Genomic DNA, 10,915 nt, shown 5'->3' on the forward strand with positions numbered 1-10,915 from the left:
ACTACGGGCCTCCAAATCACGGCCGATTGTGATGCAGCCCGGAATCGAATCAGGGTCTGTTGTGATGCCTCTAGCGCTGATATGCATTTCCTTTGACCGCTGCACCACTCTGGATCACAAGTACTGCAGTGGGCAGCAACCATTATGAGTTGTGGTTATGAGAAACACTTAACACTAAGTTGTTCTTTACTTGCAGTACCAGTCAAAAGTTTGGACACGCCTACTAATTTGAGGATTTTCTTAATTTCTATTATTTTCTACACTAGAATAATAGTGAAGACAAAACTATTTAAAAACACATTTGGATTCATTTAGTAACCAAAAAAGTGTTAAACAAATCTAATTATATTTTATATTTTAGATTATTCTGCAATGATGACAGCTTTACACACTCTTGGCATTCTTTCAACCAGCTTCATGAGGTAATCACCTGGAACGCTGTCACAATCGTAAGAATGATTGGACCAAGGCGCAGCGTGCTTCCACATGTTTTAACCAAAGAAAATCAACCAAACAAATACAGAAAACAAATGAATCCTGAAGTAATTGCAGTGTTAACAGGCAATACACAAAAAAAAAATCCCACAAACAACAGGTGCCCTGTGTCTGCATCTGGGTCTTATCCTGAGCCGTGACACACGTGACACATTCGATTCAATTCTCTCTGTGTCAGTCAGATCTTTTGAACCAGTACATATGTCAGCTGAGAATGAAGAATTAAACAGTTGGTATTGTATGTTGCTTATCCACGTTCTCAGAGAGTTTCTACATCGTTTTATTTAGCAGCCTCCCTGGTCCTTCAGCTGCTGGGTAAAGGCCTGGATGCCATAGCGACTGTAGTCATCGGAGGTTCCCAGGATTCCAACCCAGCGCCAGCCGAAGTGGCTCACCAACTGGACTAAACCCCGAACCTAGGATGAGATAAAGAAGGATTAGACAGAGAGCATGGCATAAGAAAAATTATGGGGCACATTTTCATAGCAGCAAAAGCAATGTGTTCAGAGAAACATTTACTATAAACCTCATTGTAATCTGGCACCGTGATTAAATTTGATTTTTTTTTTTCAACAATTTGTGTTGTATGGAGGTGATTATTTAACTAGAGTTTATTCAACTGAGCAATACATTAATACTTAAAAGTGTACTTCCTTAAGACATTGCTTTTGCACTACTTATATCTAAAACTTTCTCATCTTCCTTCACACCTGGAACAGGTCACTGGGCACAGTCCGCTGGAACGAGGGGTAGGAGAGTTTATCTGTCAGACAGGTACAGGTCGCAAAGTAGCTCACCTGTGGAGAGAACAATATATTATACATGTTAAACTATCCATCTCCGCCTCTGTCTCTCTCAATTCAAGAGGCTTTATTAACATGAGAAACATACAGTTGAAGTCGGAAGTTTACAAACATCTGAGCTAAATACATTTAAACTCAGTTTTTCACCATTTCTGACATGTAATCCTTCTGCAAATTCCCTGTCTTAGGTCAGTTAGGATCACCACTTTACTTTAAAAATGTGAAATATCAGAATAATAGTAGAGAGAAAAATGTATTTCAGATTTGATTTCTTTCATAACATTCCCAGTGGGTCAGAAGTTTACATACACTCAATTAGTATTTGGTAGCATTGCCTTTAAATTGTTTAAATTTGGTCAAACGTTTTGGGTAGCCTTCCACAAGCTTCCCACAATAAGTTGGGTGAATTTTGGCCCATTCCTCCTGACAGAGCTGGTGTAACTGAGTAAGGATTGTAGTCCTCCTTGCTCACGCACACATTTTCAGTTTTGCCCACAAGTTTTCTATAGGATTGAGGTCAGGGCTTTGTGATGGCCACTCCAATACCTTGACTTTGTTGTCCTTAAGCCATTTTGCCACAACTTTGGAAGTATGCTTGGGGTCATAGTCCATTTGGAAGAACCATTTGCGACCAAGCTTTAACTCATGACTGATGTCTTGAGATGTTGCTTCAATATATACACGTATTTTTACATCCTCATGATGCCATCTATTTTGTGAAGCGCACCAGTCCCTCCTGCAGCAAAGCACCCCCACAACATGCTGCTGTCACCCCAGTGCTTCACGGTTGGGATAGTGTTCTTCAGCTTGCAAGCCTCCCACTTTTCCTCCAAACATAACGATGATCATTATGGCAAAACAGTTCTATTTTTGTTTCATCAGACCAGAGTACATTTCTCAAAAAAGTACGATCTTTGTCCCCATGGGCAGTTGTAAACCGTAGTCTGGCTTATTTATGGCGGTTTTGGAACAGTGGCTTCATCCTTTCTGAGCGACCTTTCAGGTTATGTCGGTATAGATACTTTTGTACCTGTTTCCTCCAGCATCTTCACAAGGTTTTTTGCTGTTGTTCTGGGATTCATTTGCACTTCTCGCACCAAAGTATGTTCATCTCTAGGAGACAAAACTCATCTCCTTCCTGAGCATGTAACGTTCTGAGTGTAGTGGGTGAGAAGTCAGGCGCAGGAAGCAGAGAGTTCAGGGGAGTGCTATTTTAATGCACCACAACGGTGAACATAAGCCAACCCCACGAAAACACAGGGCGTAAACAAAACAAACGCCCCAAACAGGGGGACTTAAACGGTCCAGAAAAGACCCACGAAATGGGAAAGCACGTAACTCACAGACGTGCACACAAGTTTACACAACACAGAAGGTCACAATAATTAATCCCGCACAAGGAACCAGGCGGGCCGGCTGACTAAATAAAGCCTCACTAATTATACAGAATTCAAAACAGGTGCACTCAATGAACACATAAGGGAGGGGGAGGAAATAATCAGTGGCAGCTAGTAGGCCGGCGACGACGACCGCCGAGCGCCACCCGAACGGGAAGGGGAGCCACCTTCGGTCGGAGTCGTGACAGAGCAGTATGACGGCTGCGTGGTCCCATGGTGTTTATACTTGCGTTCTATTGCTTGTACAGATGAACTTGTTACCTTCATGCATTTGGAAATTGCTCCCAAGGATGAACCAGACTTGTGGGAGTCTACAATTTTTTTTCTGGGGTCCTGGCTGATTTCTTTTGATTTTCCCATGATGTCATGCAAAGAGGCACTGAGTTTGAAGGTAGGCCTTGAAATATATCCACAGGCGCACCTCCAATTGACTCAGAAGCTTTTAAAGCCATTACATAATTTTCTGGAATTTTCCAAACTGTTTAAAGGCACAGTCAACTCAGTGTATGTACACTTCTGACCCACTGGAATTGTGATACAGTGAATTATCTGTCTGTAAACAATTGTTGGAAAAATACTTGTCTCATGCACAAAGTAGATGTCCTAACCGACTTGCCTAAACTAGAGTCTGTTAACAAGAAATGTGTGGAGTGCTTGAAAAATGAGTTTTAATGATTCCAACCTAAGTGTATGTAAACTTCAGACTTCAACTGCATGTTTACATTGACAAAGCAAGTGAAAGGGATGAACAAAAATATAAATAAATAAACAAAAATATAAATAAATAAACAAAAATATAAATAAATAAATAAACAAAAGTAAAATAAACAAGTATGTTTCAAAGTACAAGTTCAAAATTGTAGCAACATTTTAAATGTCAAATTATGTCTTAACATAAATACGGGTTGTAATTTACAATGGTATTTGTTCTTCACTTGTTAGCCATTTCAACAGGTCACATATTGCTGCTATGGATGCACACTGTAGTATATAAACATTGGACTTGTTTTTGTATTCTTTGTGGGTCTGTGGAATCTGAGGGAAATATGTGTCATTAATATGATCATACAATTTGGCAGGAGGTTAGGAAGTGCAGCTCAGTTTCCACCTCACTTTGTGGACAGTGTGCACATAGCCTGTTTTCTCTTGAGAGCCTGGTTTGCCTTCGGTGGCTTTTCTCAATAGCAAGACTATTCTCACTGAGTCTGTGGATAGTCAAAGCTTTCCTTAATTTTTGGGTCAGTCACGGTGATCAGGCATTCTGCCATTGTGTACTCTCTGTTTAGGGCCAAATAGCATTCTAGTTTGCTTAGTTTTTTTGTTAATTCTTTCCAATGTGTCAAGTAATATATTTCTTTATCATGATTTGGTTGGGTCTAATTGTTTTGTTATACTGGGACTCTCTGGGGTCGGTTTGTGTTTGTGAACAAAGCCCCAGGACCAGATTGCTTTGGGGACTCTTCTCCAGGTTAATCTCCCTGTAGGTGATGGCTTTGTTGTGGAAGGTTTGGGAATCGCTTCCTTTTAGGTGGTTGTAGAATTTAATGGCTCTTTTCTGGATTTTGATAATTAGAGGGTATCGGCCTAATTCTGTTCTGCATGCATTATTTGGTGTTTTATGTTGTACACTGAAGATTTTTTTGCAGAATTCTGCATGCAGAGTCTCAACTTGGTCTTGTCCTATTTTGTGAATTCTTGATTGGTGAGCGGACCCCAGACCTCACAACCAGAAGGAGAATGGGTTCTATAACTGATATATTTTTAGAAAGATCCTAATTGGTATGTCAAATTTTATGTTCCATTTGATGCCATAGAAGGCCATTCTTGCCCTGTCTCTGTGCTTAAACTTATAAACGTATACTTATATATACTTGTATACTGTGTAGAGCCAGCGTGCCAAGAGGACTTTACTGTAGGCAATATAATGTGCAGAGGACTAGACTGTAGTGGAAATATAAGAGAGGCAGCGTGCCAAGAGGACTACAATGTAAATATGGTGTAGAGCCAGCATGGAAAGAGGACCAGACTGTAGAGAAAAAAATAAGAGAGGCAATGTGCCAAGAGGACTAGACTGTAGGGGAAATCCTGTTTAGAGCCAGCTTGCCAAGAGGACTAGACTGTTAGACTGCTAGATCGAATCCCAGAGCTGACGAACATCTGTCGTTCTGCCCCTGAACAAGGCAGTTAGGCCACAGTTCCTAAGCCGTCATTGTAAATAAGAATTTGTTCTTCACTGACTTGCCTAGTTAAATAAACGTTAAATAAATAAATAAATAAATAAATAAATGAAATAAAAATGTTGGATAGGCTTCCATTAAACAACACTCTCTGTGTTCTGTTAGACAGGTAACTCTTTACCCACAATATAGCAGGGGGTGTAAAGCCATAACACATACGTTTTTCCAGCAGCAGACTATGATCAATAATGTCAAAACCCTCACTGAAGTCTAACAAAACAGTCCCCACAAACTTTTGCTCATATATTTTTCTCAGCCAATCATCAGTCCTTTGTAAAAGTGCTGTGCTTGTTGAATGTCCTTCCATATAAGTGCGCCGAAGGTCTGTTGTCAATTTGTTTACTGTAAAATAGCATTGTATCTGGTCAAACAATATTTTTTTCCAAAAGTTTACTAAGGGTTGCTTACTACTTGAGCCAGTTAAGGGGGCTTTACTATTTTTAGTTAAGGGAATGACTTTTGTTTCCCTAACCCAGAGGGAACACACACTTTCTAGTAGCCTTAAATTGAATAAATGGAAAATAGGAGTGGCAATATCATCTGCTATTATCCTCAGTAATTTTCCATCCGTTGTCAGACCCCGGTAGCTTGTCATTGTTGATAGGCAACAATAATTTTTTTCACCTCTTCCACACTCACCTTACCGAATTCAAAATTACAATGCTTGTCTTTCATCATTTGGTCAGATATATTTGGATGTGTAGTGTCAGCATTTGTTGCTGGCATGTCATGCTTAAGTTTGGTAATCTTGCCAATGGAAAAAATCCTTAAAGATTTGATTCAATGGATGATGGGGCCGACTTTTTGTCCAAAATGCCATTTAAAGTGCTCCAAAGCTTTTTACTATCATTCTTCAAGTCATGTTTCTTTGTGTCATAGTGTAGTTTCGTCTTTGTCACACTCTGACCATGATTTGCGTTGTTTGATTCTATGTTTTGTTTGGTCAGGGTGTGATAGGAGTGGGCATTCTATGTTGTATGTCTAGTTTGTCGATTTCTATGTGTTTTGGCCTGATATGGTTCTCTGATTGGGAACCATATTTAGGTAGCCCGTTTTGTATTGTGGTGCACCGTGTGTTATTGTCTATGTGATGTTGCATGTTAGCACTCAGTTTCGATAGCAGTCACGGTCCTTTTGTTATTTTGTTTGTTTGTTTAGTGTACTTCATGTTTTTTCGTCATTCATTAAAAGTATGTATTCACACCACGCTTTGGTCTCCTCACTACGACGATCGTGACACTCATATTTTTATTCTGTTTAGTCACATGATTTCTGAATTTGCAGTATTGGTTGTGCAGCCAGACTTATTTGCCATTTCTTTTGCCTCATCCCTCTCAACCATACAATATTTCCATTCCTCATCAATCCACAGGTATTTAACAGTTTTTACAGTAATTTTCATAATGAATGCATGCTTATTAGTAACTGGGATTTCATAAATGTGTCAAGTGCAGCATCTGGTTGGTTGACCAACAAATATGATTCTCATCAACAACATACTGTAGGAATCTCTACTAAACATATTGTATGACCTCTTATACACTATATTAGTGTCACGACTTCCGCCGAAGTCGGTTCGTCTCCTTGTTCGGGCGGCGTTCGGCGGTCGACGTCGCCGGCCTTCTAGCCACCGCCGATCCACTTTTCATTTTCCATTTGTTCTGTCTTTGTCTTATCACACCTGGCTTCACTCAACCAATTACTTGTTTATTATTTAACCCTCTTGTTCCCCATGTTGTGTTCGTGAGCGATTGTTTATTGTATTTCGGTCCGTGTTTGTGAGCTATCACTGTTGCCTTTGTATATTTGTATTTTATGAGTAAATGACTTTATAACTCGTATCTGCTGTCCTGCGCCTGACTCCCTACACCAGCCACACGTAGGACCGCTACAATTAGACCCATCCTTTGAAACATTGTTTTTCCTACATATGTCTACTATAATGTGATCACTACATTCCATGGATTTGGTTACTGCTTTCAAGCAAAAAATATGCAGCATTAGTACATTTGTGATTAAATCATGCTGATTTCAGTCCTGTTCTGTTTTTAACCACCCTGGTAGGTTGACTGATAACCTGAACCAGGTTGCAGGCAATGGTGTAAATATTTTAAAGTACTACTTAAGTAGTTGTTTTTAGGGGTATATGTCCTTTACTATTTATATTTTTGAACAACTTATACTCCACTACATTCCTAAACAAAATAATGTACATTTTACTCCAAAAGTACATTTAGAATACTTAGCAGGACAGGAATATGGTCAAATACACACACATCAAGAGAACATCCCTGGTCATCCTTACTGCCTCTTATCCGGTGGACTCAATAACCACACATGCTTCATTTGTAAATGGTGTCTGAGTGTTAGTGGATGAGCCCCTGGATGTCGTAAATAAAATTAAATAAATTAAATAAAATAAATACAAATGTGATGTCTGGTTTGCTTAAAATATAATGCATGTGAAATTATTTAAACTTTTCTATTACTTTTCATACTAAGGTACATTTTTAGCAATTACATTATTTAAAACCAAATACTTTTAGACTTTGACTCAAGTAGTATTTTACTGGGTGACGTTTTTTTGGATTTGGTGGTGATCTAACATAAATAAATATGTTGTGTTTTCGATGTAAAACATAAAAAAAATCAGACAAGATGTGTAGATTAACAAGATGTTTATCTTTCATTTGCTGTATTGGACTTAATTTTTGTAGGCGAAATTGCTCCCGTTTCTTCATCATGCTTGGCTGAGAAATCGACCGGAAAATGCTGCAACTATAACGCCAAACTTTTTTCAAACAGCCAAAGTAAATATTTCACCTACTCTGTCCCCAGCACAAGTACAGGAAGGAAAAACCCTGATCCAGAAAAATAGAGATGTGTTTTCAGAGGGACCCGGCAGAACTGAGGTTACGGCTCATGATGTTGTTTCCTTACCAGGGAGAAAAGTGCGCATGAGGCCATATTGGGTACCTGAGGCTCGACAGGCCGCAATTAGAGCAGAGATGGAGAAAATGTTGGCAGCTGGAGTGATCGAAGAGTCACATAGTGAGTGGTCTAGTCGATTTGTGATGGTCTCCAAGCCCGATGGGTCTTTGCGGCTCTGTAACGACTTTTGGAAGGTAAATTAACTCTCCAAGTTTGATGCCTACCCCATGCCCCTAGTAGATGAAATACTGGAGAAAATTGGTTGGTACATTACGACCCTGGACCTAACCAAAGGGTACTGGCAAATTCCTCTGACCCCCAGAGCCTAAGAAAAGGCAGCCTTTGCTACCCCTGACGGTTTGTTTCAATACACTGTCATGCCATTCGGCTTACACGGGGCCCCAGCCACGTTTCAACTGCTAATGGACAAGGTCCTAAAACCGCACCAAGCGTATGCCGCAGCTTATTTAGATGATGTGGGGATCTACAGCCCAGATTGGGAATCCCACTTACCCCGGGTAAAGGCAGTGTTAGATGCACTTAGGAAGGCAGGGCTCACGGCAAACTCTGCCAAGTGTTAGGTGGGGTTAGAGGAAACAGAGTTTTTGGGATACACCGCGGGAAGAAGGTTAATTAAGGAGAATTGTGTCTAAAGTTCCATGTATAATAGTCATATCTTTATCAATGTTTTTTATGAGTATTTCTGTAAATTGATGTGGCTCTCTGTAATATCACCGCATGTTTTAGAACTACTGAACGTAATGTGCCAATGTAAACTCAGGTTTTTGATATAAATATGCACTTTATCAAACAACACATACATGTATTGTGTAACATTAAGTCCTATGAGTGTCATCTGATGAAGATCATCAAAGGTTAGTGATTAATTTTATCTCTATTTCTGCTTTTTGTGACTCCTCTCTTTGGCTGGAAAAAAATGGCTGTGTTTTTCTGTGGCTTGGTGGTGACCTACCCAAAGAGGGCAATGTCATGACAGCACGACAACACCTTTCCCCCCTCAGGAGACTGAAAAGATTTGGCATGACTCCCCAGATCCTCAAAAAGTTCTACAGCTGCACCATCGAGAGCATCCTGACCTGTTGCATCATCGCCTGGTATGGCAACTGCTTGGCATCTGACTTTAAGCCGCTACAAAGGGTAGGGTGTACGACCCAGTACATAACTGGGGCCAAGCTTCCTGCCATCCAGGACCTATATAATAGGCACTGTCAGAGGAAAGTCTAGAGGTGAAAAAAACGCACATCTATTTAGGCAAGGTGCTGGCTAGCGGAGTGGAACACTTAAAAACATAAAGGAGAGCCGCGCACTCTAGGAGCTCGGATGCAAAAATGTTTATGTACAACGTTTCGACAAGAAAGTTGTCTTCATCAGGGTATAATGACAAACACTGTGAGATGACTCATTTATATAGTGTCAAAAGACACACAGGTGTCTGTAATCATGGCTGGGTGTGGCCTGATATCATTGGTTGATTCTCATATATTAAAAAAGCATAAAAAAAAACATAAATGGATAGTGTACGATCATAGATCCAATTTGGCTACGTCAGAGGAAAGCCCATAAAATTGTCAGAGACTCCAGTCACCAAAGTCGTAGACTGTTTTCTCTGCTACCAGACCCACGATGCGTTCGGAAGTCTATGATCAGAATACAAAGATCAGAATACTAAAGCTGCATGAACTGTCAAGTCTCGACTAACTTGAATCAGATGAATGAATCAGTTAATTGCAAATTATGACACATTTCTATGCAATGATTCCTTATCAGTATGTATAATCAATATACACTACATGACCAAAAGTATGTGGACACCTGCTTGTCGAAACATCTTGTTCCAAAATCATGGGCTTTAATATGGAGTTGGTCTCCAATTTGCTTCTGTAACAGCCTCCACTCTTCTAGGAAGGCTTTCCACTAGATGCTGGAACATTGCTGCAGGGACTTGCTTCCATTCAGCCACAAGAGCCTTACATGAACCCAAACCGAAGACCATTAGTGTTGGGCGATTAGACCTGGCTCGCAGTCAGTGTTCCAGTTCATCCCAAAGGTGTTCGATGTGGTTGAGGTCACGACTCTATGTAGGCCAGTCAAGTTCTTCCTCACCGATCTCGACAAATCATTTCTGTATGGACCTCACTTTTTGTCATGCTGAAACAGGAAAATGATTTCCCCAAACTGTTACCACAAAGTTGGAAGCACAGAACCATCAGACGGTGAAGCGTGATTCATCACTCCAGAGAACACGTTTCCACTGCTCCAGAGTCCAATGGCGGCGAGCTTTACACCACTCCAGCCGACACTTGGCATTGTGCATGGTGATCTTAGGTTTTTGTGCGGCTGCTCGGTCATGGAAACCCATTTCATGAAGCTCTCGACAAAAGTTATTGTGCTGACATTACTCGGAACTAGGTAGTGAGATTTTTAAGCGCTTAAGCACTCGGTGGTCCCTGTGAGCTTGTGTGACCTACCACTTCGCGGCTGAGCTATTGTTGCTCCTAGACTTTTCCACTTCAATAACAGCACTTACAGTTGACCAGGGCATCTCTAGCAGTGCATATGTATGACAAACTGACTAGTTGGAATGGTGTCATCCTATGATGGTGCCACATTGAAAGTCACTGTGCTCTTCAGTAAGGCCATTCGACTGCCAATGTTTGTCTATGGAGATTGCATGACTGTGTGCTCGATTTTATACACCTGTCAGCAATGGGTGTGGCTGAAATATATCTGAATCCACTAATTTGAAGGGGTGTCTACATACTTTTGTATATATAGTTTACTTTATTAGTAATAACGTTTATAATACATTCTCTACTGAGTTATGAGCAATATTGACCATGTACCATAGGTTACATATTTATCTAAGGTTAGGAAGAAGTTATTCTGAAATAAACAGGACAATCTTCATGAGATTTTATGATGAGTTACTGTATGTATAAACATTTGACTTATCTGCACACATCTTGGTAAAACAAGTATATACTGTAATTAAACAAGCAGTACACAGAAGGCTGAGTAGTACTTTCCCTTT

Source organism: Oncorhynchus mykiss, chromosome 24 (genome assembly GCF_013265735.2).
Source record: "Oncorhynchus mykiss isolate Arlee chromosome 24, USDA_OmykA_1.1, whole genome shotgun sequence".
In the NCBI taxonomy this organism is placed as follows: Eukaryota; Metazoa; Chordata; class Actinopteri; order Salmoniformes; family Salmonidae; genus Oncorhynchus; species Oncorhynchus mykiss.